Genomic DNA, 26,546 nt, shown 5'->3' on the forward strand with positions numbered 1-26,546 from the left:
CATTTTGTAGCCAATGGAAAGGTTTGGGGACAATGATTTTTTTTTTTAAGAAAGAAAACTCTGTACAGCCCAGGGTGTATCATTTACACAGATAACCTGACTTTGACCTTAAACAAAACAGGAAATTCCATGGTTTGTAAAACTGAGAAGTCCGGACCTGGGCACCATTTGATCCAGATCCCATCTCATGTTGTTGTGGGTTTCCCAGCCTTTTCCTCCTCCATGTAGAGGCATCAGCTCCAGACAGGGTTCTCTCACAGCTGCAAGACTGCAACCAGCAGGAAGCAGGGGCAGTTCTTGTTTTGTAACTTCATCAGACAGTCAGTGGTTAGCTCCCATCCACAGTGATGTCTGTACCTTTTTGAAAGTGGCAACAGGTGCATAGGTAACCCGAGTGTCACACTTGTCTGGTGAATCTTCATCCTCATTGTGCTTTCTGGACAATGACACCAGGATGTACTATGGGACATTCCTTATTCCTTCCGTCCACAAAGCTTTGTTGAGCTTGGGTCAACATGCACATCTGGAGTCCCCATCTCCTTCGTGGAAAATTTCTGGATCTCTCCCAGTGCCCTTGGACTACATTTCCTGATGTGCTTGTGAATGTTGGTGGTGTAGTCCCAAAGCACCACCTCCCTGATGGCAGGATGGCCCTTCTGCAGTGGGTGACCCTGGGGCATTTGGTGGAGTCACTAAACTAATGGCAGTGCAGGCTTCCCAGCTCTGCCCAGAGATGCAAATCACCTACCTGGGAAAACCTGTTGGTTTATGGGAAACTCACTCTATCAGAAAAATACTGCAATTACAAGTATGTTTCTAGGAGTGTAATCCAAATTGCAATGGACAGGCTCTGGCTGTCCTGCTGCTGCTCCCTTGCCATCGTATGGCCACTGTCACCCTAACTAGGAAGGGACTGCCACCACAAGTATACCACTCAGCTTACAATCTGTGTTGCAAGAGTAGTCATACCATACCTGTCTTTCTTGCTCACCTCTTTCTTGCGGTAAGTGTAACCCAGAGTCTCACCACCTGTGTTGCTGACTCCAGTTGGTTGCTTCCTGTAACACTTTATTGCTACTCTTTGTGTGAACCATCCTAAAGGATCTAACTGGAGGTATCTGATTCCCCCTATAGCAGTAATGAAAAGTCATAAGGATTGAACTGATTGGTTTTGATCAATGGCTGTGCTCTGCCATATGTTATTAAAATCATCCAAATAGAATGGTATTTGCACAGACAGCCCAGAAATATAACAGACCTAAGGTGATATTAAAATTAATTCATGGGGCCGGCTCTGTAGTGCAGTGTTAATCATCCACCTGCAGCGCTGGCATCCCATATGGGTGTCGGTTCGAGTCCCAGCTGTTCCTCTTCTGATCCAGCTCTCTGCTATGGCCTGGAAAAGCAGTAGAAGATGGCTCAAGTGCTTGGGCTCCTGCACCTGCAGAGCTTCTGGCTTTGGATCAACCCAGCTCCAGTCGTGGAGGCCATTTGGGGAGTGAACCAGCAGATGGAAGACATTTCTCTCTGACTCTCCCTCTCACTGTCTTTAACTCTACCTCTCAAATAAATAAATAAAATATTTAAAAGGTGGGGGGGTGGCTACATAAAATTAATTCATGACAAAGGTGACAATTTGATGGTAAATAATTAGTTTATTTAATTAAAAATGCCAGTATAATTATCCATCAAGCTCTAAGGAAACCTTGACTCTAACACAATAAAGAATTCTAAATGTAGCAAAGAATTAAAAGCAAAATCCAAACAAAATCAACACATACACATACACACACACAGTAAAGGCATTAGGAAAAAAATGGGAATATCTGAATAACCTTGAGTTGGAAGAGTTTTTTCCAAGTAAACCTGAAACCATTGAGAGAGAGAGAGATTTGACTGTAAAAATTAAGACTATTGGAGCTGGCACTGTGGTATCCTGGGCTAAGCCTCCATCTGCAGCACCAGGATCCCATGTGGGCACCAGTTCATGTCCTGGCTGCTTTTCTTCTGATCCAGCTCCCTGCTTATGGCCTGAGGAACCAATGTCCCAGGCCCAAGTGCTTTGGCCCCTGCACCCACATGGAAGACCCAGAAGAAGCTCTTAGCTCCTGACTTTGATCGGATCAGCTCTAGCCATTGAGGCCATTTGGGGAGTGAATCAGTGGATGGGAGACCTTTCTCTCTGTCTCTCCCTCTTTCTCTAACTCTGCCTCTCAAATAGATAAATACATTTTAAAAAAAATTAAGACTACTTTATGTTAAAATCATCAAGATCAAAGTCAAAACAAAAGTGACAAACTGAAACAGTGCTGTTAGATACATAGCAGAAAAAGGATTATTATCTCTAATAAATAAAAATATCCCAAAAATTATCCAAGAAAAATAGTAGCCAATAAAATGAAAAGAAAGAATCAAATTGGTGATTTTTCTAAACTTTTAAAATAATGACAACAATCTTGGTAGGGTGTGAAGAAACTGATATTTCCATTCATTGCTGGCAGTGGTGCAAATTGTTTAACGTATTTTGAAAGATATCTGGAAATCTCTGTGAAGACTACAAATATAGAACTTTTGAGTCAGACATCTCATATTTAGGAATTCAGAAATAAAAGCACAAGTATATAAGTTTATACTCATAACCTGTCTTAGGTCACCTTTTGTTACGAGGCCTAAATTAGCTGACAGGACCTTTTTGGAAAAATAAAATTTTATTTCCACTGACAGGTTGGAAATTACAGCTCAGGACTGGGCAACCTCTTGACTCTGGTGTGTGTGGATGCCACTCCTGGCAGGTGCACAGGACACATCACATGGTGAGGCAGGAAAGGAAGAGAGAGAATGTAGGCTGAACTTGAATTCAGATAATCCACTCCCTGAGGGCAAGACCCCAACAGCTGAAATACCTCCCATGGGACTGATGCCATAATTAAATCACATCTCCACTCTTAATCCATTAATCATTAAGACATCAGAATTTGGGCCAGCACCGTGGCTCACTTGGTTAATTCTCTACCTGTGGCGCTGGCATCCCATATGGGTGCCGGGTTCTAGGTCCGGTTGCTCCTCTTCCAGTCCAGCTCTCTGCTGTGGCCTGGGAGGGCAGTGGAGGATGGCTCAAGTGCTTGGGCCCTGCACCTGCATGGGATACCAGGAAGAAACACCTGGCTCCTGGCTTTGGATTGGCACAGTGCCGGCCATAGCAGCCATATGGGGAGCAAGCCAACGGATGGAAGACCTTTCTCTCTGTCTCTCTCTCTCTCACTGTCTATAACTCTACCTATCAAATAAAAAAAAAAAGACATCAGAATTTAAGCATTGGCAGAGTCTTGAGAAGACAACTCCCGCTGTACTATAGCATATCCTCTATGTTGTTGGTATTTGCAAAACAATATAAGGATCCTAAATGTTATGACTTGGTTAAATAAATTGTGATATACACATTATTGAGTATTACCAAGCTGTTAAAATGTGACTCAGCTCAACTCAGTTTTTGAAGTCAATATTATACTGATACCAAAATTAAAGACATTACAAAAAATGTAGTTCACAGATCTTATGAATATAGATACAAAAATATTCAACAACATGCTAGCAAACCACATCCAGCAACATATTAAAAGGATTATACACCATCACTAACTGGGATTTAAAAATATATTTATATATTTATTTATTTGAAAGTCAGAGTTACAGTGAGAAACGGAAACACACAGAGAGAAGGGAGACCTTCCATTCATTGGTTTACTCCCCAGATGGCTGCAATGGTCAGGGCTGATCCAAGCTGAAGCCAGGACCTTCTTATTTTATTTTTTTTATTTTTGACAGGCAGAGTGGACAGTGAGAGAGAGAGAGACAGAGAGAAAGGTCTTCCTTTGCCGTTGGTTCACCCTCCGGCGCGCTGCAGCCGGCGCACCATGCTGATCCCAAGGCAGGAGCCAGGTGCTTCTCCTGGTCTCCCATGGGGTGCAGGACCCAAGCACTTGGGCCATCCTCCACTGCACTCCCGGGCCATAGCAGAGAGCTGGCCTGGAAGAGGGGCAACCGGGACAGAATCCGGCTCCCCGACCGGGACTAGAACCTGGGGTGCCGGCGCTGCAAGGCAGAGGATTAGCCTGTTGAGCCACGGCGCTGGCCCAGGACCTTCTAATCTGGGTCTCCCACATGGGTGCAAGGGCCCAAACACTTGGGCCATTTTCCACTGCTTTTCCCAGAGAGCTAGATACGAAGTGGAGAAGCTGGGACAAGAACTGGCATCCATAAGGAATGTTGGCATCCCATCACTGGCTTATCCCACTACACCACAATGCCAGATGTCTACCTTAGATTTATTCCAGGAACATAAGGTTGATTTAAAACCTGAAAACCAATTAATTTAATGCATCATATTAAAGAATAAAGGATAAAAATATGATCATCTCAATAAACACAGAAGATAGACTTAACAAAATCCAATACCCCTTCATGACAAAAGCAGTCCACAGCTAAAAATAGAAGAGAACTTCCTTAACTTGATAAAGGCCATTTACAAAACATTCACAGCCAACAAAACGCCGAAGGCTTTTCCCCAAAGTCAAGAGAAAGAGCAGGATGTCCAGGCTTATCACTTCTATCCAACATTATGCTGGAGCTTCTTGCCAGGGCAATTATGTAAGTAAAAGAAATAAAAGCATGCAGATTGGAAAGGAAGAAGTAAAATGATCTCTATTTATGGAAGATTTGACTTGTATACAGAAAATCTTAAGGAAAACACACAATGGAACAAATACATGAGTTCAACAAGCTTGCAGCTTACATGACCAGTATATAAAAACCAAATATGTTTCTATATCCTAGTAATCAACAACTTGAAAACTAAATTAAGGAAATAATCCATTGACAATGGTATCCAAAAAAAAAAAAACTTAGTAATAAAATTAGCCAAAGAGATGCAAAACTGTGCTATGACAACTACAAAACATTGTTGAAAGAAATTAAGACTTAAAAGCACAAGTACATAAGTTTATGCTCACAGCATCTCATGTTCATGGGTTGGAATAGCAACTATTGATCAGGTGGCAATGTTCTCTCAACTGATCTACTCATTTAATGCAAAACCTATCAAAACAGCAGCTGACTTATTCGAAGAAATTGGCAAATTGACCCAAAAGTTCATATACAGATGGTATAACCAAAACAATCTTGAAAAAGAAGAACAAAGTTGGTGGATATCTTAGTCTGGCACGTGCTGCTTTAATAGAGTAGCACAGACTGGGTAGTGTATGGTGAAGAGGTGTTTACTGGCCCCAGGTGCTGGAGTCTGCAACATCCAAGACTGAAGGACCAACGCCAGGTGAGGTGAGTGCCTTCTTGCTGCATCGTCCAATGACGGACAGGAAAAGAGAGAATGTGCGTGCACGCAGGAGTAGACAAGCAAGAGAGGCCCCGACTTGTCCTTGCATAAGGAACCCACTCCCCAATAGCAGTATTGACCCATGGCTTAATCACCTCCCATGAGGCTCCACCTTCTTAAAATTGTTGCACTGAGGACTAAGATTTCCAATACATGCTCTTTGGGGGTCCCATTCAGACTGTGACAGAGGAGTCACATATACTGATTCCAAAACTCACTACAGTAATCAAGATAGTGTGGTCCTGGCAAAAGGTAGACGTAGAGATCAATGGAAAAGAACTGAGAGTCCAGAAATAAACGTTCACATTTACAGTTCATTGATTTTCAACAGTGGTGCCAAGATAGTTGAAAAGGAGGAAGAAGAGTCTTTTCAGCAAATGGTGCTGAGCCAACTAAAGAGGTACATGCAAAGAGGGATGCTGGACCTTTCTTCATATCCTAAAGTCATTCAAAATGGATCAAAGATCTAAATATAAGAGCTAAAACTATAAAACTGTTAGAAAAAAAATATAAGAGTATATCTGGTGACCTTGATCTTGGCAAAGTCTCCCTATGTTTGAGACCAGATGCATAATCAATATAAGAAAAAAACAGATAATGTGAGACTTTATCAAAATTTAAAACTTTGTGCTTTGAAGTGTACCACCATAAAAACAAAACGATAACCAATAAAATGGGAGAAAAATGTTTGTAAAATCACTCACCTGGAAACTTGTGGCTGGAATGTATAAAGGCCCCCAACAACCCAATAGTTAAAGGATAACCCAATTAAAACACAGGCAAAGGGCCGGTACTGCGGCTCAATAGGCTAATCCTCCACCTGCGGTGCTGGCACACGGGGTTCTAATTCCGGTCGGGGCACCGGATTCTGTCCTGGTTACTCCTCTTCCAGTCCTGCTCTCTGCTGTGGCCTGGGAAGGCAGTGGAGGATGGCCCAAGTCCTTGGGTCCTGCACCCGCATGGGAGACTAGGAGGAAATACAGGCAAAGTATCCGAATATGTATTTCTTTGAAGAAGATATACAAATGCCCAATAAGCACATGAAAAGTTATTGAGCATCATAGCCCTCAGAGAAACAGAAGTCAAAAACACAATAATACTTTACTTCACTCATTAGTAGAGTTCTAATTCTAAAGGAGTTTTTTTCCCCGAATGGACAATTCCAAGCATTGGAGAGTGCTGGTGTTATGGCACAATGGGTTAAGCCAGCGCTTTTGACACCAGCATCCCATGTGCAAGTGCTCTGCTTCTGATCTAACTTCCTGCTAAAGCACCTGGGAAAGCAGCAGAAGACGGACAAAGTACCTAGGCCACTGCCACTCACATGGGAGACAAGGATGAAGTTCTTGGCTCCTGTCTTTGGCCTAACCCAGTTCTGGCTGTTGTGACCATCTGGGGAGTGAACCAGTGGATGGAGGTTCTCTCTCTCTCGCTTTCTCTCTGTCACTCTGCTTTTCAAATAAATGTTTTTTAAAGATTTATTTATTTATTTGAAAGTCAGAGTTACACAGAGAGAGGCGAGACAGAGAGAGAGAAAGGTCTTCCATCCACTGGTTCACTCCCCAATTGGTCGCAACGGCTGGAGCTGTGCCAATCCGAAGCTAGGAGCCAGGAGCTTCTTCCGGGTCTCCCACATGGGTGCAGGGGCCCAAGGACTTGGGCCATCTTCCACTGCTTTCCCAGGCCATAGGAGAGAGCTGGATGGGAAGTGGAGCAGCTGGGTCTCGAACCAGTGCCCATATGGAATGCTGGCACTGCAGGCGGCGGCTTTACCCACTACACCACAGCGCTGGCCCCTCAAATAAATAATTTTTAAAAAGATTATTTATTTGAAAGAGCGACAAAGAGAGAGGAAGAGAAAGACAGAGAAAGATCTTCCATCCACTGGTTCACTCCCCAAATGGCCACAACAGCCAGGGCTGGTCTAGACTGAAGCCAGGAGCCAGGAGCTTCTTCTAGCTCTCTCATGAGGGTTCGGGGCCCAGGCACTTGTACCACCTTCCACTGCTTTCCCAGTTGCATTAGCAGGGAACTGGATAAGAAGTGGAGCAGACAGGACTTGAATCAGCATCCATATGGGCTGATGGTGTCAAAGGCAATACCTTTATTCTCCATGCCATAGTGCCAGCACCAATAAATGTTTTTAAAAATAATAACAAGCAATGGGAAGGCTGGGGAGGAATTGGTACCCTTATACACTACTGGAAGGAATGCAAAATGATACTGAACGTTGAAAACAATCTAGGAGTTCTTGACAATTAATCATGGAGTCATCATATGGCCCAGCAATTCCAGCACTGCATATATACCAAGAGAAATAAAAACTATATCCAAACAAAAACATGAACGTGGGGGCTGGGCATTTGGTGCAGCATTTACGATGTCTGGGCCACCCACATCCCTTATTAGAGTGCCTGGGTTTGAGTCCTGGTTCCTTTGCTTCTGATCCAGCTTCCTGCCAGTGTTCTCTCCAGGAGGCAGCAGATGATGGCTCAAGTACTCGCAACCCACAGAGTAAACCCAGATTGAGATCCAGCTCCCAGCTGTGATCTGGTGCAGCCTGAGCTGTTGTGGGCATTTGGAAAGTGAACTAGCGGATGGAAGATCTCTGTCTCTCTGCCTTTCAAATAAATTGAAAAAAAAAATCTAAAAACCCATGAACTTGAATGTTCATCATAAAAACCAGAAACAGATGAGCAAATAAACAAAATGTGGCTTCCTTATTCATTAGATGAATATTTGGTTAAAAAGAAAAAATAAGGAATTAAGTGCTGAGACCTGCTACAACATGGATGAATAAAGAAACCAGTCACAAAAGACCACATATTATATGATTCCATTTGTATGAAATATACAGAATGGGAAATCCATGGATGGTGACTTTGCACAGAAATAGGAAATGACTGATAATGGGTATGTGATTTCTCTTTGCGGTGATGACAATATTCTAAAATTATTTATGATGATGGTTTTACAATGTAGGAATGTATTAGAAATCATTGAATTATACCTTGAAATGGATGTACTGTATAGAATGTGAACTATATCTCAATAAGACTGTGATTTCTTTCTTTAAAAACAAGTCAGCTCTGATCTGTTGTTGGAAGGATGTGCATGATACCTTTCTTGCTAACAGAGTTTGTCTTATGCTGATATTATGTATAGCACACATGTACTATATGTACATGTGCACACCACCTTTTCACATTTGAAAATGTGAATACATGTTTGCAGGAACATGAAAACATTTCCAAATGTTACAAATCAGTTTACATATATAACACCGGTGGTAGAAAGGAAGGGGTTGGAGACAATGGGAGAGCATCACTTTTTATTACAAAAATTTAGATTTTTTTTTTAACTTTTCAATTAAGCATGTAATCAAAAAAGTTAAATAAGGAAATAAAAATAAAATCATTTTAAAAAGAGAGTGGGGGACAGTAAGAAAGGGATATTGGAAGTGAGAGGAGTGGAGGCCTGGAGAAGGAAGTAAGGGAGTCAGGGATGCTGAAGGTGAACAGGACTCAGCCTAAACCAGCAGAAATGAAAAGCAGACAGCTTCCCAAGACACTGCAAAAACAGCCTTAGGAAAAAGGACTTCCGGGCTAGTGTTTAGCCCATCAGCATCCGTATCAGAGTACCCTGGCTCTAGCTCCCGACTCCAGCTTCCTGCTAATGCAGAGGCGATGGCTCCATTGACTGGCTTCCTGCCCTCCATATGAGGGACCTGGACTGAGTTTCCAGCTCTGGGCTTTGCCCTTGGCCTAGCCTTGGATACTGGGGACACTTGGGAATGAAACAGTAGATTAAAACTCTCTTTTGTTCCTGCTCTATCTCTCGAATAAGGAAAGAAAAGAAATAGGGCTTTAATTACTCACTGAATGAAGATGGGATCACTGGAAGAGAAACAGAGCTACGGCTAACTCCAAGACTCCAGCCCCGTCCGTGAGTCCATGAACAAGGAGATGCTCCCAGAGTTTGGCTTTGGATTGAGGTGGTGGCTGGCTGGCTCATTAGACAAAGACCTAGAACAGATGAGAGACCCGAGGACTCATCTTGAAAGAAGTTACACTCCCCAGAGAAAGAGACCAGTGTGGTGAGGACCACATCCACTTACAAGACTTCCCGAGAAGCAATATGGGACAAGCAGCCCCCTCAAAGAAGCAGATCCAGCGGGATGTGCTATCATGTCAGGCACCGAAGGACGGTGAGTTTCAAGGCCAGTGAGGTGGAGGAGCAGCAGGCTTTGCCCCATCGGTGGAACCTGGTCATTCACAAGGTCATCCATGGCGGATCCACACGGAGCAGTTTCAAAAGAAGAGGTGAAGAGTCCAAATCGCTGGGGAGTGGGAGTAAAGCACAGATTGGGGCGGGGCGGGGGGGGGGGGACAGCAGGTAAACCAAGCTTGGCAGAAATGGCTCATTGGAGGGAAAGGAAGAAGGGGAGGGAAGAGGAGGGGAGGGGCAGGGAGGGCAGGGCAGAGAGGAAACAGGAGCTTGACTGAGAAAGCAAGATGGACAGAGGGTGTGCTTAGGAGGGAGGCAGTCCACAGGCTGAGGGGAAGACCCATTTGGGATGCAAGGAGGGATTACGTACCAGAGAGACGATGGAGAGAGGCAGATTAAGAGCAACCACTGGAACAGGGAGGCTTGGGAACAGAGGAGGGCTTCATCGCCTGCGGGACAGGGCAAGAGAGGACAGAATGAATCACATTCTGGTGGGAAAAGGCGAGACTCTCTTCACAGCACCTCTGCCCGGAAGTGACATTTAAAATATTTAGCAACCAGTACAGAAAGGGCACCAGCCCATCAGCCACTGCTTGTACACCCTTTGGCTCCCAGAGGCCTTCCCCTGTGGTCTGCTGGAGCTGGAGCAGGGTGAGGGGTCAGGGTCAAGACTGGGCAGCAGAGCCAGAGTGAGGCAGTGAAACTTGAGAGCTGATGGAGCAGCCCTTTGGTTAGAACTTTAAAAGTCTGAACAGAATCACCGAAATGCCCAAAAAACAGTGATTCATCTTTAGCTCTCTGATTTAGAAGTTTTTTTTTTTTTAAATCAAATAAATAATGAATGCCTCCATAAACTTAATGCAGGTTGGCAAAAGGTCCAAAGAGGGGATTGATTGAAATCAAAACTGTTCACACTCTTTTGGCTTATTCTCTTATAGCAAACAATAACCTCGTAGGTATCACAGGGAAATGGAACAGCAGTGAATTTCAGAACGTGGGGTCTGGTCTCTGGCAAGGTTCTCTCTGGGAACACGGATCGGCATGCTTTGAGGCTCTGAACACCCACTGGAGGAGTGGGTGAGGCCGATCAGACCCAGCACCCAAGAGGATTCAGGAAAAATGCTTGGGGATTCCCAGGTCACAAATGCTAAGCGCATAACATGGAAACAGTCACCAAGGTAATCCTATCAGCGTCAGCCATGTGCTGGCCTCCAAAGGAAGGTACCATTGTATGTCAGTGCTTCATCCTAGAAATCCTGCCTTATCACTCTCACACCAGGCAAGCTGGTCTGAGGGCTGCTTGCCTGGTGCAGCAGAGTGGAGAGACTTGGCCTTGATCTCTGGGGTGCTGTACGTGGTTGTTGCCTTTTGGAAACAATTTTCTGACTGAAAGAGACCTTAGTGAATCCAATCTGAGCCTTTGAGAGACAAGGAAACTGTGGCAGACAGCTACTCCACAGAAGCTTAGGCCAGCATTGAGATGCTCAGGTCTTTTAATCCCACATCCTTTACTTCTAATTTTGTTGTTGGAAAGCTTAAGTTATGATTTATATACACACTTAAGGGGATTTCTTTAAAAAAAAAGATTATTTATTTATTTGAAAGGCAGAGTTACAGAGGGAGAAGGAGAGAGAGAGAGAGAGAGAGAGAGAGAATCTTCCATTGGCTGATTGACTTCTCAAATGGCCACAAAAGCTAGGAGCTTCATCCAGGTCTCCCACCTAGGAGGCAGGGATCCTGGTTCTTGGGCCACCTTCTGCTGCTTTCCCAGGCACTTAGCAGGGAGCTGGATTGGAAGTGGAGCAGCTGGGACTTGAATTGGTACTCATATGGGCTGCTGATGTTGTAGGTGATGGCTTAGCTGGCTTCACCACAATGCCAGGCCAGCTGGCAAGAAGGGGATTTCTTGACACTTGTGATTCAGGTAAGACTCCAGAATGAGAAGTCCGGAGAGGTTTTAAGTACAGCATGGAATGCATTGTTTGAATGTGTGGGATCCATTGGTATAATCAGAAAAACAGCAGAATTCTCTTCCATCACGCCTGGGCAGACCTGCTCTGTGGGGCTAGTTGTTTTCCTGCCCTGTGGATGAGTGATCGCACAGCCCAATGACACCTGGTCCCAGCTGACACTTTCTCTCGTGGGTGCTTGTACGGGCTGGTCAATACCACGTGCACCACCACCATCCTGCTGGGGAAGCTCTTACCACGTTCACTCTCCTGGCACAGGCGAACTCGTGCTGCCTCTCAGTGTTGCTTTCGATTCTGCCCCCAGGCCCTGAGCATCTGAGACAAACCTCTCGCCTTCTTCTGTAGGGGTCTCCTTGCCTTTCCAAGGGGTCCTTTTGAGCAGGAGCAAAGTCAGTCCCACGTTGTTCCACTGTCTTAGACCTGTGTTCTCTCGGAGTAAATGGCCTACCCTGTGACAGCCCCTACACCACGTTCAGGTCACTTTGGTCAAGTCTTATCCTTTAGGTTTCTTTTGTTTTCTTCTTTTAAAGATTTGTTTATTTGTTTGAAAGTCAGAGCTACACAGAGAGAAGAGAGGCAAAGAGAGAGAAAGGTCCTCCATCTGCTGGTTCACTCCCCAATTGGCTGCAACAGCGGGAGCTGAGCCGATCGGAAGCCAGGAGCCAGGAGCTTCCTCTAGGCCTTCCCATGGGGGTGCAGGGACCCAAGGACTTGGGCCATCTTCTACTGCTTTCCCAGGCCATAGCAGAGAGCTGGATTGGAAGTGGAGCAGCCAGGACTTGAACTGGCACCCATACGGGATGCTGGCACTGCAGGTGGCAGCTTTACCTGCTATGCCATAGTGCCGGCCCCTTAGTTTCTTTTCTTAAGATTTAAAGAGTTACAGAGAGAGAGGGAGACAGAGAGAGCTTCCATTTGCTGGTTCACTATTCAAACGACCTTAACAACCAGGGCTGGGCCAGTAGCCTGGAATTCCATCCAGATCTCCCACATGGGTGCAAGGGCCCAAGGACTTGAAGCATCTTCCACTGCCTTCGTAGGCACATTAGGAGGGAGCTGGGTTGTAAGCAGAACAGCTGGGACTGGTACAGGCACTCACATGGGATGCTGGCGCTGCAGGTGGCTTAACCTGCCAGCCCTGGCTCTTTAGGTTTCTCAGGCATGAGCCAGACATCAGTATATGGTGTCCCCCGTACTGCAGGAGACAAACACCCAACTCTCCCAGAGATCTGACTGAAGTTCCTCTCACCAGACTTACAGTGAGAGAAAAGCTCCCTTGGCTCTCTTCAAGGAGACTCCTCTTAGCACACCTGTGGCCTCTACAGAAAGCCTTCGCTAATACACAACAATCTCAACTTTCATCATTTTAAACCTTAAGGTAAGTCAGAGGTGAAGGGAACACTCCTTCACAAATCCTATATTGGAGTGTGGAGTGTGTGACAGCTCCCATCTGGTGCCAAAATAATAGCTCCATTGAACACCCTGTTACCAGATGTATTCGCATTGTCTTTCCATTGCCCTACAAAGTTTTCTTTAACAGGAAGATTTGGGGAAAGATCAAATGCCATTTCAATGAGCTTTTTCCGGGTCTGTTGTTTATCAGAGACTCCTTAAGTGACTGGTTGTTGGATAAGCGTTAGCAGTAACTTTGTTATACAGCGATGTTTATTATAAGGGCATTTATTACAATTTGACCAGCAACAAGGATTTCCAGAATCCCTGGGAATGTCACTTACTGGCTGGACTTCTCAAGTTTGTTTTCTCCAAATGAATAAGGGAAGCGATTTGAGGCACAAACAACAAATTGCCTAAGAGAAAGGAAATGGGCTAGAATATAGGCTTTCTCTGGAATTCTAGATGTTTTTTAGTGGTTTCAGATCAGAAAAACCACCCACCCACCCATCCCCCACTCAGATGGGCAGATGTTTGTGCTGTTCCCCAGAGTTATGTCAGCAGTCTTGGAGTGCAACGTGGTGTCACAATCATAAGGCCTCATTCTGGTCCAGTAGCATGATGACCTCCCTGAGCAGTGCTCAGGGCTGGACTCTGTCCAGGCCTTAAGCCTTACTCCTTGCATGTTCTGTCTCTAACTCTGTGTTGGGCTCTTTCTCACAGACTGAAGTTTTTGGGAACAGTCAACAGATGGTTTAAAGGTACTGGATGGATTGTTATATGCATTTGTTTACCATCAGTTCTGGGGTAGTATTTTAATCTTACACCCATATATGATTTGAAATACCTAAGGTCATACTGAGTACATGATGGACAACAGATGTTCATGGATGAGATACCAATACTAATAAAAGAAAGGTAGACACAGAGAAGCTTCTGTCCTGTCTGTCCTTGGTTCCCTGGAAGCTTCACCAGAACTCTTATGACATTAGGGGACTCTCCTTCATGGCCAGCATTTTAACATACTATTTCAGTTGTCAATATCACTGTCAGGAATGCAATTCATGTCGCTCTTTGGGTGTATGTCATGGAACAGTTTGGAGATGCAGGTGGCAATGATTTAGTGCTGCTGTCGCATGGCTCGGCATGGAGCCTGCTAGCCTCACAAGCTCAAGTTGGTTTCTTAAGCAAAAGTGGGCCCGGCTGTAAGCAAAAATGAACATTTCCAAATGAATTAAACAAAGTACAAGGCATTCTCAATCCTTCTACAGAGAACAAATTGGGGAACCTGATTTCCAAGGAAAGGCAGTGACTCAGTCCTGAATAGGTCAGAATCACCAGGCTTCTTGGTCAAAATCCCCATGTCCTGACTCCCCTAGCCCTTCCAAACCTGGCTCAGACACTAACGGTGGCACCCAGGCACTTGTATCTTTTTGAAGCCTTTTGGGCTGGCCTCAAGTTGCCAAGTTCAGAGGGACCACTAATTCCTTGGATGGATCTAGAAGTTTTAAAAGAGTGAGCATATACTTTCAAGGGATCCTAGAGTAGGATTAAATTTTTGGTTTTGCCCTTTTCATTGGATGGTTTACAGCCCCATTCATCAAGGTCAGAGAAATTTGAGAAGGCCAGATTCCGAGCGGCAGGAAGCTGGCAGGTTAGTAATAGTCACCAGAAAACAGTGAGAAAGAAATCCATGTGCGCCACACATACAAAAATTACAAGACTGGGGCAAGGGGTGGGGTGGGGGAGAACTGTGTAAGCAAACGTTGAATTGGAAAATCGGAATGGGTTGAATGGGTTGAGTGGAGAAGATTGTTAGTTTAAATTTGGAGGCAGGTGTGGTAGAGAAACCCACCCACCCCCCAAATGGAGGTCATTCCGGTGAGGCAGGTCCGGCCACGGAGCACCTACAGCGGGAGGTCCCAGTTAACCATGGGCGTGTGACCCACAGGGCACGGACCCTCGGAGGCCGGGGTCTGGGGTCCGGCCACGGAGAACCTACAGCGGGAGGTCCCAGTTAACCATGGGCGTGTGACCCACAGGGCACGGACCCTCGGAGGCCGGGGTCTGGGGTCCGGCCACGGAGAACCTACAGCGGGAGGTCCAAGTTAACCATGGGCGTGTGACCCACAGGGCACGGACCCTCGGAGGCCGGGGTCTGGGGTGCGGGCAGCGGGGCAAGTGCTGCTGAATCCCGTTTGATGGCGCGACGCGGGCGGCCTTGGAGCGTGTTGTTCATGGCCAGGGTCGGAAGTTGGCCCTGTGTTTGCTCAAACGAGGCGAGGAGCCCGCGGGTGCGGCGCGCAGCGAGCGCTGCCTTCCCCCGGCGGGCATGGAACGGAGCGTCCGCAGCCGCGCGCGGGCGCCCTAGGTGTGCGGCCCGAGGGGAGCCCGCCGGAAGGTTACCACAGGTCAGGCATAATAACCGCGCGGCGGCGGAGCCCGCGTCCCGCGCTTCCTTTTGTTGGCTGAGCAGCGCCTGGCAAACGCGTCCGCAGAGGCTCGGGGAGGAAGCGGCTCGGCCGTCCACACCCGCCTCCAGCCCCGGGTGACGACGCGGGGCCCCGGAGGGTGGGCTGGGGCGGGGCGGGTGGCCCAAGTCGGGGCCCCCGGCGAGGCCTCGCGGCAGGGACCCCAGAATAAGTCGGGGGCGGGCCGTGCGCGCGGCGGCGGGGCCGGGCGGGCGCGCAGATCCCACCCCTTCCTGAAGGAAGCGCCCTCCCCGCCGCCGCCGCTGCCACCGCCGCCGCCGCCGCCGCCGCCGCCGCCGCAGGTCACGGCCCCGCGAGGCGACCGCGGCCCCGCCGCACCGGAGCAGGTAGGCGCGGCGCCCGAGGTGCCTCCCCTCCGCCGGGGCCCGCCGGCGGCCAGGGGGCGTCCGGCCCGGCTCCGCGCCCAGCCTGGCGGCGGAGACCCGGGGCGCTGCAGCGGGGCTCGGGCGGCGGGGTCCGCACGGCTGCGGGGCTCGGATCGGCTCCCTCCCCGGAACGTCCCGGGCGCGGAGCCGCCGGCTCGAGCTCCCCGCGGGCGCGTGCTCCGGAGCGAGTCCTGCCCGCGCGCCCGGGTCCCCGCAGCCGCAATGCCGCCTGCCGGCCGCGGCCCCGGCTCCCGCCCCCGCCCCTGGACAGGTGTCCCCACGCGCCGCCCCAGCCTTTTGTTATCGGGTGGACTGGGGCGAGGAGCGGCGCCAAGTGTGACCCCCCCGGGCTCCGTGTGGCTCTCCGGTCACTTTGCCGTTAGCCAAGTCGGGCGGGCTGGGGAGGCAGGGGCTCGGGGAAGGTGCCTCTAAGTTGCTCTGCCCGGTGCACCGCCCTCCGCTCTGAACGCACGGCCCGGCTTTGCTTCCCCCTCGTGCACCTTGAGAAGAATGGGATTTTCGGGTTCTCGGGAGAGGCGCCGGTGGGTGGGTTCCTGGGGCTCCACAGTCATCCATTGCAATAATTTTTTAAAAATTGCTTCGCCTTGGGTTATGTAGAGAGCCCTTGTTTGGTGGTTTTCCCCTCCTTTAATTGAATCTCTTGGCGGAGCAGACGGTTTTCCCATTTTTCAATGCATCTTTTCTTTTCCCGCTGCTCATGCCTGTCCCCCGTCCACGCCTGGCTCTGCAGCCCTTTCTTATATCTTAAACACTCCTCTGACCTTCTTGATCAGGTTTCTTCTGGCCAGACCGCCTTTCACGGCCAACCTGGGACGCTAGGAAGGTGCAAACATAGCCCAGGTGGCCTGGCAGCTCCTGCCCCACCCTCAGCGAGCCCATTCCTGCTTCCTGCATGTTGGAGAACCACATGCCATAGTGATGGGTTAAAAAGCAAAACAGAGCACAACAGTTCTTGGATCTGTTACAATAACAGCCTAAACAGCAAGAGTAGTTTCTATTTCATTTCTCCCCTGGAATCAAAGACTTAATAATGCAGGGCTGTAACTCCATTCCAGGCTACAGTTCCTCAAAGGCTAGAAAAATGTGCATGCACAAACTCCATGGTAGCAGCTAATAACTTGACCTACTTAAAGTTTTCTCGCTGAGGAAAAATTGTTTAGGCTCATGTACGTGATGTTTGCAGATCGAGTCATTTTAGTCTCGGCTCTATGCATTAAATCCCAAACTTTCTTAGATGTCCTAGAGACACTGCTTCCAGGATTAGGGATAGCTGTCATCTCTCTCTCTTTAAAGATTTACTTTATTATTTATTTGAAAAACAGAGTTAAAGAGAGAAGGAGAGACAGAGGAAGAGAGAGATTTTCCATCTGCGTGTTCACTCTCCAAATGGTCACAATGGCTGGGGCTGTGCCAGGCTAAAGCCAGAAGCCAGGAGCTTCTTCTAGGTCTCCCAGGTGGGTGACAGGGGCCCAAGCACTTGGGCCGTCTTCTGCTGCTTTCCCAGGCACATTAGCAGGGAGCTGGATGGGAAGTGGAGCAGCTGGGACTCAAACCTGCAATTACATGGGATGCTAGTGCTGCAGGCAGTGGCTTAACCTGCTATGCCAGGGCACCAGCCTCAGCTATCATCTCTTAATGAACTTGAACTTGAGTTTACTTTTCCAAGCATAAAACATAGGGATTTTAATGGTGTCCTTTATACATTTTTAAAAATAAATGTTTTGTAGTTACCCCAACTTGGAAGCTCACAAACTGGAGGCGGTAAATAAAAGGATAGGTTTGCTAACAAACAAGACTGATTGGTAGATACTACAACACTGAACAAACATAAAAAGTATTTGAAAAATATATGTTTGTTATCATCTGCCAAATGCTAAATGCAGTCCGTTTGGATTTTTTTTTTAAAGATTTATTTTATTTATTTGAAAGACAGTTACAGAGAGAGGTAGAGACAGAGAGAGAGGTCTTCCATACTCTGGTTCACTCCCCAGATGGCCGCAACGGCCGGAGCTGTGCTGATCTGAAGCCAGGAGCCAAGAGCTTTTTCCAGTCTCCCACGTGGGTGCAGGGCCCAAGGAGTTGGGCCATCTTCTACTGCTTCCCAGGCCATAGCAGAGAGCTGGATTGGAAGTGGAGCAGCCAGGACTAGAGCTGGGGACTAGAACCGGCACCCATATGGTATGTCGGCGCTTCAGGCCAGGGCTTTGACCCACTGCCACAGCGCTGGCCCCTGCTTGGATTATTTAAATTGGCATCAAAATGTCTATAGTAAATGCTTAATTCATGTTTTTCTCATCAAATGTCTTTTATAAGTTGCTTTGTGGGAGAGACAGTTTGCTTTATGGAGGTTGTTTGTTGTTGTTGTTGTTGGTTTTTTTGTGTGAATGTATGCAATGACCTCGCAAGGTTTTTTGTGCTTACTTTACCTGCTTTGTGATTGTCCAGAGGGCAAGCCTTTTGCTTTACACGCTGGTCGGAACCCCTGCATGATTCCTGTGACCTACCCCTCTGCCGTTCAGTGTCACATTAGCAGCCTGCGTCACAGAGAGGAAAGGCTAGCTGGCCCCTCTTAGTCTAAGCTGTTTGGTTTCACTAATCTGGCCATTTGAGATCAGCCCAGTAACCAATTAAGCAAGATAAACACTGACAAGATAATGTATTGCTGGTTCGCCTTCCCCTTCCTAAGAATCCACAGCACTCAGAATCAGCTGTGATTATATCCTTGTGAGACTCAAGGAGATATGTGCCAGGGTTCCCAAAACATGACTCCAGGTGCCCTGGAATCTGCGTCTCAATTCATGAAAGTTCATGAAGATACCAGACCTAGATATGTCCCAAATATTTTCCCTACCTGAAGGATAAAACAGAAGTGTCCCTACTTACTTTACCATAAACTTTTATTTCTGGAACTGATGGTGCCTTGTGACTTCATAGTTTTTCCTGGGTTGATCTAAGCACTTTCAAACTAGCTCATAAGTTATTGGAACTTAAGTCATCATAACTTAAGTTATGATAACTTAAAGTTATCATTCCCACCAATTATCATTTCCTGGCATGTTTGCGTTTTGAAAGATAACTTGTGGTGTGGGAAGTCTTAATGGGAAGAGATTTTAGACAGGCCAGTTGAAATGATACTTCGAGATAACAACGGCCTCATTGGCAGTAACTGTCAGATTCAACTCATGATTTCAAGTCAAGCCATCTTGGGTAGGTAGGGCTTGGAGCTCTTTTGCCAAGGAAGAAATGAACAGTTTCCTTTCTAGCTTCTATGAATAGCCCTTTCTAGGTAAGTGCCATCCAATAGAACTCTGCAGTGGTGGAAATGTTCCCTCACCTAATACGATAGCCACGAGCCACATGTGACCATTGAGCACTTGACATGTGGCTGATGCCGTAGAGGAAGTGGATTTTAAATTTTATTTAACGTTAGCTAATTTAAATAGCCACGTATATGGTAGCTGGTGGCTGTCATATTGCCCTGCAGCTCTAAGTTGTCTGCACCCACTATGGAGATAGCCCTTGACAATTAGCCCCTAATTGAAAGAAAGTGGAAATTGGCTTTGGTAGTACAGGAATTAAGATTTGAATCAGTAATCCTGTTGTTAGGAAAAAGCACTTGCATTTTGCTCTTAAAAAAAAAAAAAGTGCTTTGTATTGAAGAGTTCACCTCTACTGTAAAACCCAGTGTCCTTTTTAAATTTCCGTGTCTGCTACCCACAAAAATAAACATCACTCCGACTTGTTCAGATGCTTGGCCCCAGTGTGTCTGTGTTCATGAACTTGGCATTATCTGCTCCTCTGCACTTCTCAGTTTTTCAAGGGAAGGAGAAGGATTTGGAGAAAGGAAGTAGAGGATTATGCACTGCCGGTGCTCCCCCCCCCCCCCCCAACCGAGACCCCGTGAAAAGTCTGACACACGAGTGCCCCTGGCTCAGGGAGCAGCCAAGGCTGATGCCTCCACATCTGTCAGGCCCTTCTAGTCCCACGCTTTTCCCTTGGGCTTCAGATCCAGACCCCATGGCTCGGCCCAGCTTGTAGGTTTTACTAAACCCACTTAACAATAGAATCTACTGTCAGTCTCAGTGACATTGTTAAAATGGGATTTGCTGTAGCAGCCACCATGTTGTTAGAGCTTTGAGCTAGTTGACTTTGATTAAAGCGGTTATTTTGACACACTTCTGATTAGAGAGGGACACACTTCTGATTAGACTGTCCCCAAGACACTGCCTCTGCTGGTCCCTGGATGTGTGACTCCCTCACCCACCCTGGTTCCTACGATGCCTCTTTCCAAGCCACAGTTCCCTGTCTCTGGAAGGGCCTCTCCCTCCGTCAGTGATTTGGAAATTTGGAAAATGTGGGGCCAGCATTTTGTGCAGTGGTTAAAATGCTTGTTACCCACACATTCCGTATCAGAGTGCCTGGGTCCGAGGCCTGTCACTGCCCTGATTCCATCTTCCTGCTAATGCATCTGGGAGATAACCTGATGGCTCAAGTACCTGGGTCCCTGCCACCCGTGTGGGAGACCCAGACAGTTCTAGGCTCTTGGATTCAGCCTGGCACAGCCCTGGTTGTTGTACATATTTGAGGAGCAAACCCACCCATGGATGGAAGATCCTGTCTCTGTCTCTCTATTTCTGCCTTTTAAATAAATAGAAATGAAATAAATTTTTTAAAAAATGAACCTAAAAAAAACCCCCAGAAATTTGTCAAGTGTATGTGTGCATACTAGCTAAAATATAGGTTAAAAAAAATTCTCAGCCCTGAAGGTGTTAATATTTTTCACAAATTAATGTCCCTTCCACGAGGTAAATAAATTTAGGGGATATTCCATATAATCTTTATTTCTTTTTATTTACAGTTAACAACAGCATGGTCAAACGTCTGAGACGAGATCCATATGTTTATTTAACTTTTTAATTGTTTTTCATGTAAGGCTTAACCTTAATATTTTTGAAACTGCATGTCTTGGGTCATAAAATCAATGAGATTTTTCCCAAACAGAACATACAGTGGAGTAGACGTGATCAGTGTGCATCCTTCTTAGTGAAGGTTACCTGTGTTAAGAAAACCTTTGTCTCTGCATGTATGGCAAGTCGGAGGCTAGGAGGCAGTGGGGAGTATTGGTTAAGGCCTCTGCCCAGACCATGTACAGTAAGCTCTGTATACGATGGTCGTGGTTTGTGTAATTACTATCTAAGTGTGTATTTGTATCCCGGATCATGATATAAATCATTGGCTTTGAAACTAGGCTTGGGGCCCACTTTGGGAGACACTGCTGTGTGTGAGCCTCACCGATCCGCGGCCGTCCATCCACAGCTGTGTAGTTGTTCATGATAGCGGGAACCTGGGGGAGTGCTCACCACGCCCTCCATGCTGGATGCTTTCTATAGATTATCTCGTTCCCCAGCAGTCCTTTCACCTAGGTACCACCAGTATCCTCTGGTCTCTGCGTCCCAGTAAGCAGAGGAGACAGAACCTGAACTCGGGAGATCTGGTGATAGCCCATGTGTACCGCCACCTTGTCTCCCATGGTGCACTGTGACAGCCACACATGGTGACATCTGCAGACCTCTGAGGCTCACACATTGTGTGGCATTGCACAAGTGCAGAAGGGATGTTCTGTGGAAGGCGAGAACTGGGGGGCTGGGGGCAGCCCTCGCATTCTCAGCCTGGAGGATAACGCCCTTGGAGGGGCAGTCTGGTGCCCAAAGGACCGTGAGTGTCCCAGAGAATAACTGCAGATTGGGTCTCCAGACTCTTCCTGCCCTGCTGACCACTTCCTAACTTCTGCTCACTGTTCTGTAGCAAATAGTGACAGATGCTCTAAATAACTAGGTTCCTCTCACGAACTCCCCACTTTTTCCTGTACCCTAAATTATTTGTCTTTAAAATTACTTCCTACCTGTGAGTGCCTCATGTATTTTCAATAAAGTAAATGGAAAATAATATTGTCCTATGAATTTTATATAAAAGGAAATATCTTACTCTTGAGTCTGGAAGTCTTTTTCTTCCCCAAGGCAATCTCGAAGTTGTACTCTCGGATTTCCTTTTGGAAGGATATGTGAGTTTTCCTTAAAGGTCAGGCAGAATGTAAGTGATCACTTTGGGAGGTAGAGTAGAAGAGGTAACAGCTTACCATTGAGCTTTTCTTCTTTAAACAGTACAGAGGCTGCGCCTAACACACGAAAAACCCTGAGATATGTAGACCTGTTTCAGAACCAGCCAGCTCTGAGGACCTGATACATAACGCTGTGCTGAAGACAAAGGAGGTGAGATGAACCGTCTGGAAAAACACTGGAAGTCGTGTTATACTTTCTGACAGGTGTAGACGTTGCTCTAGAAGTAATTGTGCTGAACTATGGCAGGGGAGGAAATCCGCCTGCCGTTGAAGTGGTGTTATTTAACTCTGAAGCAATTAGACTGATCATCCACTGAATGTAACATAAATGTCTCCAAAAATAGTGTAGCCTTACTGTTCATCAAACATTTCGTTTATGAACAAAGTAGTTGTCTCCCTGGGTTTTTTTACATTTATGATAACTTGGCTGCCAAGGAAATACTTTCAGTAGAGATAATTGGAAGTTTTAAAACATACATTAAAACCGTATATAGCTAAAATGAGTGTTACATATTGGCTGTGCTGGTTAATACAACAGTCTTTTCAAATTATTTTCATTCTGTTGATTCACAATGAGCAGGTGTTAATTAAGAAATGTTGATAACATGAAAAACAATCCAAATAGTAATATTAATTTTTTTCTGAACTGGAAATGTTTGTAAATTAAAAGAATTCTGTAATGTCCTGGAGTTTCTAATGGAAATATATCTCCTGGGATTTCTAAACTCATGTTTTTATATAAACTTAAAATGTATTTATATAGAAACACTAGTAACTAAAATATATCCCATGCAGCAGCAGGAATGTGAATTTTAATGGGTGACAGTTTTTCTACCTTTATGGTATTCTGTGCCCACATGCTGTAGACTTCAAAAGTATGGCATTTCGAAAAGTTTTCCAGTCTTGTCACTGATGGAACAGTGTTCGCAGAACCATATTTATCTTCCTATAATTTTACTGGCTAATAGAATTGTGCTTGAGATAGCGTGTCTTTTCTATGAAATTTTGATGAGTGTCTCTCCATTATAATTTCACCTGATAGGTGGCATAAAAATTGACTTATATGAGAAGGAGCAAGTTGCCATTTTGTGTCAAAATTTTGGTCATCTATGGATGCATATAAAAAAAGGCAAAAATGTTCCGTTAAATGATGTGTGGAAAAGATATGCTTATGATCAAATGATGGTACAGTGTGACTTTTAAGATCAAACCACACACAGGGCCATAACATAGCTATTCAGAAATGTGGCTGTGTTAGCTACTGGACAATAATCTTCAAGCCCGTAGCATAGTGCCTGGCTCAGGATAACTCCTCCACCCCCTATACACTGTTCCTTCCTTCTTCTTCATGACACAGGTTTTAACTCATTTTATCACATGGGAAATTAAAGTGGATTGTTCTGAATGATAATGGTTCCCCTATCGAGCGTTTAAGAGCAAGGAAAAGCCTTCAGAAGTCACATGGTTTATTTCTTAGAGTCTTGGCATGACTATAGACATCACAGAAGGACGAGACTCCATTCCCACTTTTAGGCTATGAATATTTCAAATTCACCCTTGACATATTGTCTATCCAGGCAGACTGAACAGGACTCTGCTGTTGTGCCTTAAGCTCACTTCAGTTTTATCCAGCTCCTGGTTTGCTTGCTTATTGCGTAGTTATCTTGTCTTTCCAATACAATCATTGTCTCTTTTTGTGTAGAAATTATGTTATAGAATTTTTAGTCTAAGGATACTTGGTGGTCTCAGGGCGGGGGTCAGCAAACCAGTTTGTAAAGTTTTTTTTTTTTAAGATTTACTTTATTTATTTGAAAAACAGAGTTACAGAGATAGGTAGAGACAGAGAGGTCTTCCATCCGTTGGTTCACTCCCCCAGATGGCCAGAATGGCTGGAGCTGTGCTGATCTGAAGCCAGGAGCGAGGAGCTTCTTCCGGGTCTCCCATGCGGGTGCAGGAGCCCAAGGACTTGGACCATCTTCGACTGCTTTCCCAGGCCATAGCAGAGAGCTGGACTGGAAGTGGAGCAGCCAGGACTAGAACCGGTGCCCGTATGGGATGCTGGCACTTCAGGCCAGGGCTTCGACCCACTGCGCCACAGCGCCGGCCCCTGCAAATAAAGTTTTATTAGAACACAGCCATGCCCGTTGTTTACTTCTTAGCTCAGATTGCTTCTGTACTGCCTCAAAAGAGTTGAATAACTGGAGCACAGAGACCATCGAGGCCTTTGAGTGGACATCAATTGCTGTCCAGCCTGTTCTGAAGTGATTTTTTTCAACTTTGATTAACTCAGGTTTTAACAGCCTTGGGTGGCTTTGGATAGCACGGTTTGGGATTAAATGTGAAGGTGTGCTTGCCTGCAGTCCTGGTCGTTGTGTGATTTGGCTTTTTGTGCTGTCCTAAGGTGCAGTGCCCATCCACTGGACACTGCCCTGCCTGTGGCTGACTTAGGCAGACACTGGGGTGAAGAAGTTCTTGAGGAACTGCTACCTTGGACAGCACCACGGCCAGGCATTGATGGCAGGCAAGCCAGGGGCCAGAGGTTCAGAACCCTAGCTGTACTAGCACATGCTCTGGAGAGCTACAGAAACCTAGCTGCACCCCAGGCTAGTTAAATCAGTCTTTGGGGCCGGGGCCCTGACATCAGACCTTTTTAAAGGGCCTCCTAGGTGATTCCATTGTGCCCAGCTGCACCCCAGGCTAGTTAAATCAGTCTTTGGGGCCGGGGCCCTGACATCAGACCTTTTTAAAGGGCCTCCTAGGTGATTCCATTGTGCCCAGCTGCATGGCAGCATCACAGGTGGGCAGGGCAGCCTGTGGACTTCAGTGTCCACCAGGATATTGGAGGGTACCTGTGGGCAGGTGGATGGGGAAATGGACACATGCAAGCCAATAGAGGGGCCAGCGCCGTGGCTCACTAGGTTAATCCTCCGCCTGCAGCACTGGCATCCCATATGGGCACCGGGTTCTAGTCCCGATTGCTCCTCTTCCAGTCCAACTCTCTGCTGTGGCCCAGGAGGGCAGTGGAGGATGGCCCAAGTGCTTGGGCCCCTGCACCCGCATGGGAGACCAGGAAGAGCACCTGGCTCCTGGCTTCAGATCGGCATAGCTCCAGCTGTAGTGGCCATTTGAGGGTGTGTGTGTGGGGGTGAACCAACAGAAGGAAGACTTTTCTCTCTGTCTCTCTCTCTCTCACTGTCTAACTCTATCTGTCAAATAAATAAAAAAAATAAAAATAAAATAAGAAAAGAAAGCCAATAGACCTCCTGTCTTATCCTAAACAGAACCACTGTGGTATAGTTTTGGTTTGGGGCTGAGCTGTTTTCCCACCTGGTTGCCCTAGCAACAAGGGCCCACTTGCTCAGTGGGGCCAAAGTGCAGATTTCTATATGATGGGGGTGCGCTTCAAAGAAGCAAAAAAAAAAAAAATGGGCTCTCCCAGTGCACGAGCCTAGTGCTCTCCATGTGTATATTCAGAAAGCATTTATGGGGAGCCTGCAATGTGTTTTGAGATATGCGGCCCTTCCCAGTCTGGTGGGGAGGACAGCGTGTAAACAAGGATCATGCTGTGCAGTACGTGTAATAAGAGGAAAACATTGGGGGGGACCGTGGGAGCAGCGAGAGGGGGCAGCTGCCTTGGTGTCACTTAAGCTAGGAGGGGGTTATATAGGGGCAAGGGAAGCCTTTATGAGCCTTCTCCAAGACTGGCTGTTCACACTTCATCTATGACTGATCCCCATCAGGACCCTTTTGGGAAATAACAGAGAACTAAAAGGGTCTGCTCCAGATGCAGCCCTTGGTGCTGTGTTTAAGCACCGGGCATTGCTGCAGCTGATGTTGTCAGCTGCACCTGCACCAGGAGTGGCACTTAGCATGATGAGGCGAGCAACAGCGGCTCATCCTGAAGAGCAGCAGGGGGCCATCCACATTTGCTACAACACATCTTATTTTTTGAAAGATTTATTTATTTATATTAAAGTCAGAGTTACATAGAAGGAATGGCAGAGAGAGAGAGAGAGGTCCTCCATCCACTGGTTCATTCCCCAGTTGGCTGCAATGACCAGAGCTGCGCTGGCCAGAGCTGCGCTGGCCAGAGTTGTGCTGATCCAAAGCCAGGAGCCAGGAGCTTCTTCCGGGTCTCCCGCATGGGTGCAGGGACCCAAGGACTTGGGCCATCTTCTACTGCTTTCCTAGGCTATAGCAGAGAGCTGGATCAGAAGTGGAGCAGCCAGAACTCAAACCGGTGCCCAAATGGGATGCCAGCACTGTAGGTGGAAGCTTTACCTGCTACACCACAGCGCCAGCTCCCAAAACTTATTTTTTTAAGATTTATTTATTTATTTATTTAAAAGGCAGAGTTACAGAGGGAGAAGGAGAGACAGAGATCTTCCATCACTGATTCACTCCCCCAAATGGCTGCAATGGCCACGACCAGGCCAGGCTGAAGACAGGAGCCTCTTCTGGGTCTCCCACGTGGGTGCAGGGGTCCAAACGCTCAGGCCATCCTCTGCTGTTTTCCCAGGTGCGTTACCAGCCCCTACAACAAATCTTGCAGGCTGGGACATTTTCTTGCAT

At 46.7% G+C, this 26,546-nt stretch overlaps 1 protein-coding gene across 2 annotated transcripts in view; it reads left to right on the forward strand.

Moving 5' to 3' along the window:
* Window positions 1-15,748: 15,748 nt before the first annotated feature.
* TMEM150C (transmembrane protein 150C) overlaps window positions 15,749-26,546 on the forward strand; it is an 81,479-nt gene continuing 70,681 nt past the window's right edge. Inside the window, exons 1-2 of one of the 2 annotated variants that reach the window (XM_062199190.1) lie at window positions 15,749-15,796; window positions 22,018-22,125. The gene's annotated coding sequence lies outside the window, so the exon portion shown is untranslated. The remainder of the gene's footprint in view (window positions 15,797-22,017; window positions 22,126-26,546) is intronic. The other variant, XM_062199191.1, reaches the window with a different exon arrangement.

The sequence above is a fragment of the Lepus europaeus genome, chromosome 8 (assembly GCF_033115175.1).
Source record: "Lepus europaeus isolate LE1 chromosome 8, mLepTim1.pri, whole genome shotgun sequence".
NCBI lineage: Eukaryota > Metazoa > Chordata > Mammalia > Lagomorpha > Leporidae > Lepus > Lepus europaeus.